The sequence below is a fragment of the Schistosoma haematobium genome, chromosome ZW, assembly GCF_000699445.3.
Source record: "Schistosoma haematobium chromosome ZW, whole genome shotgun sequence".
In the NCBI taxonomy this organism is placed as follows: domain Eukaryota; kingdom Metazoa; phylum Platyhelminthes; class Trematoda; order Strigeidida; family Schistosomatidae; genus Schistosoma; species Schistosoma haematobium.
The window spans coordinates 31,935,373-31,943,480 of NC_067195.1; positions in this window are offsets into that span (position 1 = coordinate 31,935,373).

An 8,108-nucleotide genomic window follows, 5' to 3' on the forward strand; every position below is an offset into this window, starting at 1 on the left:
GAATCATCTCCATAAATCCTGTATTCAGTAGATAAGCTGTAGTTAAATTTGTCACATTTGAGAAAAAGTCAGCGTAATTCGATTCCAGTGTTTGCAAATGAAGAGAGCGAAAAATAGTAGGAGATGCTATCTTAATTCGAAACAAACTTAACCCGAAGATATAATCAGTTATAAAGGTTTATATTCATTATTTTATCGACATTCAAAAATGAATTCGATCAGTTTCTATTTCCATACTTGCTTCTTGAACATGTACTTTTGTATTACTCACATTTAGAACTTGGGCATATTCTTTATCAGTATCTAGCATTGTGAACTAGAATTCCCATTTATGCTGCATTCTGAACATTTAAAGAAATGAATACATGGTATATCAACTCTGAAATTCCGAGAATGTCAAATTTATTAGTGTTAACAAAGATAAAACATGCATCATGGATTCTACGACTAACCACTGATTCCAATGAGATTATAATTTATGGATGAACCAATTAAATTAAGGATATCAAGTCTTGGATTTGAGCCTTAAATTCATTAATCCATATAGTTAAATAGCATTTTCGGGGTTTAAAGCTGATGTCAGTTCATGATGACTAATAACCATAAATTCTAACTCTAAATCCTAATTTTAATTCTTCTTATTAATTTATATTTAACGCTCTTTTGACCCTGGTAAGTAAGAGAGTAATCCCATGGTCACTTTCGTGTCTCTCAAAGGTTGTTCATAAGGTAAGCCTCAACGTTATTCTTTAAACAGACTATTAGTTATCGTTTATTGGATAAACTATTTGCATAAAAAACATTAAATGTCAGAAGGTTAAATTAATTCTATGATAAATTTATAGTTTTGATAAAACTTTTGTCGTAGAACTAAGAATAATGGTGAATCACTTGAACAGAATAGAGAAGAGGAAATATTTGTTACATTGTAAATTGAAATTTCTAAGAAATGTACATTTTAGACTTATCAATAGACTAAACTCAGTATTTTTTTGTTCATCGTTTTTCACTTCAGATAATTTATGATCAAGCATGATTGTTATTCATTATAGTTACCATGCACTGATTCTAATATGTAGGATTGTTTAAAATATATTAATATTTAATCATTAAATGTGTAATATCGTCAAACTTTATTGTTTTTTATTGTATGGTCTCTAAACGGATATCGTTTCCCTTATATATCCTGTCGTCACTTTTAGCTATTACTAGCCATTATTAAGTACAGGGTTAAGTTTTGATTAGACTAATAAAAATTAGGATTTTAATTATGTAGAAACCATTTGAGACTTGACTTGTTGTATGAAAAATATTAATATCAGAAGGGGTTTTGTGGATATTATAGTAATTTTATTAGTTGAGATCATGAGTTAATTGAAGCCAGACCACCATAGAAAAGCTGGAAGCACTAGACGGCTGTTTCCTCCTATTATGGGACTCATCAGCAGTGCTCATTCTAGATCCCGCCTCGCAAGATTTGAACCCAGGACCTATTGGTCGCACAATGGGATGAAACGGTCGTCCAGTGCTTCCAGGTTTTTCATGGTGGTCTAGCTTCAATTAAATCATGATCTCAACTAGAAAAATATTGGACTGACAAAAATAGTTTTGTCAATAAATCATGACTATATCTTCCTTAAGTATCTCATAAGTCCAGGAAAACTGTAACAGTTTTTATTTTAAATTAAGAACTTTATTCTAAAGCATTTCGTCAATAGAATCAACATGACGTAATCACGGTATTTCACACATATCATATTAAAATAACAATATTTTACTTTGATTGATTATCACTTCGTCTCATTTTTCAACACATAATTCACAAAACATAAATGTTGGACATGAAACCTAAATCTCAATTTCTAATTACCCTACTCGATTCAACTCGTTTCCATAGTGAGACTATAATTTATGGATGACATTTGAGCGACGCTAAAGTGACCTTGTGAGTGTCCACCTAATAAGTAGGACTAAATTAACGTTATAAACTAGTGTGAGTAATTAGAATTATAACGTATAATTGATGGTTAATGTTAGGAATTAGATTTAGGTTTTTCATCACGAACTGACATCAGCTCTAATGCCAAAACTCTATTTAGCCAAATGGATGAGTGAATTTCGTGCCAAAATCCAAGACCTGTTATCTTAAACGTGATTGATTCGTCCATAAATTCTAATCTCACTGTTTCCATATTAGAATAGAAAAAAATTAATGAAAAAATCATCTTAAACATTTGCTCAGTGTTATTGTTTTATTAAATCTGTTCAATTGTTCAATATTACATAAATTTAAACTTGATAATCAACATTTGAATAACAATAACAATATTTTTCACAGTACATATATATTCCTTATGATAATTAAATAGATAAAATCAAGATCGAAAATGTACACTTACATAAGAATATATGCACATACACACATACATTCCTACATAAATACACGCGCAAACATACACAGGATCAAGACACTTAACATGAGCTCTTCCACAACAACAACAGAAACAACAACGACCAACTATTCCTCGTTTTATAAACTTTAAAAAGTAAACAATTCACAGAAAAAAATTGTTTTTTTTATATATGTATGTGGAGAAAAAATACACCAATAGAAAGAGGAAAAATAGATCTGAAAATGATAGATAACATTTTGTCCCCCCCCATTTTAAAAAAAAGAGAACCAAATAAACGAATAAACATTCTGTAAAATCAAATAAACATTTTATATAATAATAACAGTAATAATAATAATAATAATAAAATGTTGTGTAAATAAACAAGCAAAAAATAAATTTTCTTCTTTTAGAAAATTAATTAGCAGGATATAAAGGTATTAATTAATTAATTCAATGAATCAATTTGTTCATCTGAATTGTTGTTTATACATTTCACACTTTGAATAAATAAACAACAACAATAGAAAAAAACAAAACAAAAAAACAAATCAATGAAGAAGAAAAAGGAAAAAGAAATATGGATATATTTTCTATATCATTTATTTATGTCAATATAATAGTTGTCTCTTATTAAAACAATAAATAATGATGATTTTTTCATTCAAGGTGAAAAAGATTCATTCAAAACAAATTGAAAGAAGCAAATGTAATAAGTATGAATTTTTAAAAAAGAAGCAAATAACAAGAACGAGAACAACAACAACAACACTAGGTGAAATATAACAGAATTAATAATCAAGTGTACAATATATATGATAGACAAACATTGAACATATAATATTTGAATGATTGAATTCGAGATAACCAATCATATCCCCCCGACACACATACACACACACACACACGTACATACATAAACACAAACATGGAAACATAAAGAAAAAATATATTTAAAATTTACACATAGGGAACTTACACAAACACAATAAATATACATGTCAACTAGATTGATCAATATGATTTTATTTATTTATTTATACAATAAACATAAAATGAAATGAAAGACAAACAAACAAAAATGATTGCGGATTCAAAGTGTTAATGCATTCTTCATAGTTTGTTTAAACAATAATAATAATAATAATAATAGTAATAATGATAGTAATAGTAATAATAATAGTAATAATAGTGGAAATCTTTTTTTTATTTAAATCACACATAATTTACACAGATTTAAGCTGTAAGCTAACAACAATAAAGGAAATAAGAGGTAAATTTTTAATGAAATAATGAATATTATAATTTAGAAATAAAAAAATTTAATCACAAACACCTGGTGTTGTAAATTGATTACCATTTTCAGTTCTATTCGATAATTGAAACCATGCTTCAATACGACGATATGGTGGTCTAAATACAGCTAACCATAATTCACGTCTTTCAGCTTTAGCACCAGCACCTAATGTTAAACCACCAATAAAATCATTACTTGGACCATGATCAAAATCCCATACAGTTATTTCAAGTGTTCGACTACCAGCTTCAGATGCATTTAAATCATAGAAAAATGTCTAAATTTCAATGATAAATAAAGGAATGTTTTTTTATTTAAAAATCGTTAAAATTATATAGATTATTTTATAGATGCTATGAAAAAATCAATCAACTTTTCAAGATTCAAGTCCTATTGACAAAAAGAGCTTGTAGTGTCGGTTACTATGTTAAGCTAATATACCTTATTCTAGCATTCGGACAGCCCATTCTATTCATCCTATTTGAGTCACATTCTGACCTTGTTAATTAGCCGCTTATCAATCTTCACTGTTTTTATATGAGCGCGTAAGCGTGTGTACATTTCTTATCTCATTACTCATCACATGTCTGTAACTTACTTTTGTGTAACTATAAACATTGATTAACGCTTAGTTAAATGGGGAGTTGACTTACCAGCCATCTCCACTGAGCGTCGTTTTGCTTCATTCTATTCCATTCACTTTATATACAAAATATATGTATTCAAAAGTCCATTCTTGTTATTTGACTTATCTAAATCCGTTATTGACTAACGTGATTTAAGTCGATGATTATATACGAGGATAGGAGATAACAAACATTCATTACGATCTAATTGGAGTCAGATCCACGGGCCGCCAGTGGAGAGCCCGTTAACAAACATCATCCGATCTAAACGACGATTAAATAACGGGCCTACATAAGGTGATGGGTCAATAAGAAAAATTTAAACAAGAAAAGTACGTGGATAGGACAGTACACACATTTCTTTATCTTTGTAACTCGGTTGTACAAAAGAAACCTGATCAAAACTCTTGGTTATTAAATACTACTGATATGGTTGAAGAAGAGCTAAACGCCCTGAGTAATACGCTAAGGGAAAACTGATACCCCGGAAAATTTCATCAACTGATTAATGAAATGTTTAATTAGGTACGTTATAGAAGGAAAAAATATACATAACGACATTGGTCAGTAGATAATCAGGGAGAGAAAAAGAAAAGGAAGTAATAATATAATTGACAATTTCTACAAAGTTTCAATTTCTCTAACTCTTCCTGCTCTAAATGTTTTGTTACAGGTGACAAAGTGAATGATAGGATAAAATTGAACTTAGATGTTACCATACATTCTCTTCGATAAATGATAAATGCAAAAAACCTTTACTAACAATCCAACTAAAGATACTGATGACAGATTTTTAGATGGATATTCTAAAGCAATTCAGTGAAAAGTCATGAATTGTGAATTCAAAGATTTTAGTGACATGATAGTTATATGCTGACTGATGATTGATTAGTAATTAATATAGTTTTTAGTCCTTAATCGCGATCAAGTTCTTTCTGAATGATTTAACATCACAAACAATATGTTTAGATGTAAAATTGTCGTATGTTAGTTGCCAGGACACTTTCGATTTTATACTAGTTGACACGCAGAAGCAAGAAATGATTAGTCCTGAAATAAATGATATTCAGTTTCATGGTAAAAGATGGTACCTGATCTATTCTATTCAAGCCGTAAGATGAAGTCCTGTCAAGCTGATATATTCAAATTGAATTATACAGATTCACATCTGATGTACAGCATCGTTCCCATCAATATTTCAAATATATCTCACTGATGAGTGCCAAACTTCACAAAATGTGAGTTTATATCCTACTACTGACATCTGTAAACAATCTTTTATTCAGATAGTTTCTTCAGTCGACTCTAATCTTTACTGCTTCCTGGTTTTCTGTAGTTTATCAACTAATATTTATTGGTTCATGATCACCTTTGTCAATTTCTCCTAATTTTCATTGTTCATAGATATCATTTTCTTTTCAATATTTTGTTACAGATAAATAGAAAAGAAGAAAATAATAAGATTAAGTGAAAATTAATCCTTATTGTGTTTTTGGGTTAAATCGTTGACATGGTAACATGCGATGATAGATTAAGGTATAACTTATTACAGTATATAAATTATAATGATAATTTTGAAATTATATGTATGTATATACATATTTAGAGGCCCTAAACTAGGGTTTTAGTATTAGAGAATTAAGCAATTAGTTCCTTTTATAAACTTCGATAGAGCAATGAGAAGACATAGTTGATCTGAAAAATATGATATATTTACGCTATACATTTCGAACCAAACAATCAAGGGTTATGGAACATGTGCTTAGATGGCTTCAAAACCAATTAATGTCAAATGTTCTGATCAACGGGAGTAGAAACTCATGTTCATCGATAGCAAAACACAGAATTGACATCGATACAGCTTTTAAAACGTTGTATAGGAATTTTCAAAGACGAATTCCCATATTTAGAGCTTTGGCTATTCGTAAATTTAAACCTTCCTCATGTATACAAAAACAAGTTGTCGTAACCTTGAATTTACTCTGGTAATCCTTAAGCCATTTTATGATCTAGGGCACTGTGACAATTTCCCATTCTTTCTATATGATGTCAATCTTTTTCTCCTTTATTTCTTTGTTTACGTGAATTTACATTTAATTGACTTTTATTAATTTTCATATAATATACCTTAGCAAGTATATGTATGACCAGATTGTTCAAAATGTATAGCACAAATACATCACATTTTTCAGATCAACACCGTCTTCTCATTTCTCTATCAAAACATATGAAAACTAATGAATAGCAAAGATTTCATTTTACTGTAAGATATTTTGATATTACTGAAAAGATATAATTGACTCTCAACTCTATAATTTTGCTTCCAACCATTATTATTGATTTAGACAAGATTAATATCAGAAGGGGTATTTTTGTGTAGATATTACAGTAATTTTAATAGTTGAGATCATGAGTTGATTGAAGCTAGACCATTATGAAAAACCTGGAAGCACTAGACAACCGTTTCGACATATTGCGGGACTCCTCAGCAGCGCACATCCACGACTAAACATCCAAGATTAAACAGTCACCAATTTCTGAAAATATTTATAATTAATATTCAATCAGGAAATGACTTATTTTGATAACTTACTTCATGAAATTCTGGAAATAGAGTAGCTTTTGACTTGAGAGTTTTTGTTTTGTTTTCTTAGTTTTATCTGGTCGAAGGTATCTATGTTTATGGAAAATACAAATACATATATAACATAAATATATAATAAAATCTCAAATAGTGTGTATAATACAATCACTGATTTCTTTTAATTTAATAAATGCACAACGAAAACTTAATAAAATATTCAGTGCTAAATGTATGGAATTAGAAGTATTAGGTAATCAAAGTTAATCACTTCTTGAAAGAGCTGAAGGTGATGAATTCAATCACTGTCAAAACAGTAAATCCCCACTGCTGAGTAGTCCCAAATTGAAATGAATCAACTAGGTAATAAATCTTGGTTTCCAGTGATTACCTAACTAAAGACACTCTTTGTCGTTTAGTATGAGTTTGGAATACAGATATATTAGCAGTTTAAAAGTTATTTATATATATTCAAATAATTGAATTCATGAGTCAATTGAAGCCAGACGATCATGGAGAACCTGGAAGCACTGGATGACATTTTCGTTCTGATATGGGACTCTTCAGCAGTTAGACATTAACACCGTTGGATGTCGGCCGACTCAGTGGTCTAGAGGTTAAGCATTTGCACGCAGGACTGATAGGTCCCAGGTTCAAGTCCCACGGAGAGAGATCGTTGATGCGCACTGCTGAGGAGTTTCATACTAGGATGAAACTGCTGTCCAGTGCTCCTAAGTTTTTCATGGTCGTTTATCTTCAATTGACTCATGAATTTAACTATTTAATTACTAAAATCTCTACAAAACTCTCTTCTGATAATATTCAAATAATTTGTTACATACATTTTAGTATCTACTAGTATCTGTTAATAAATGCTGCTAAAATGCCGTTTCACATTGTATAATTGTGTCTCTACAACATATTCATATTGCTGACATAAACTAGAAGTTAGTATCTTTATTGTACAGTAACTTAATAATACAACCAAGACAGACTTTATGAAATGTTTATTTGACTGGTTGCATGTAAATATATTAAACTACTATCTACGAAATGTATAAAATATGAATTAAGTCATAAATTGAGCCGGATAGTAAGTATGACAAATATTTCTGACAGAAAGCGAGACATCCATTCCTCTATTCATTTTAATAGCTCGCTAAAGATCTGATATTAACAAACTAATACCATTTTAGTGGACGCTACTCATA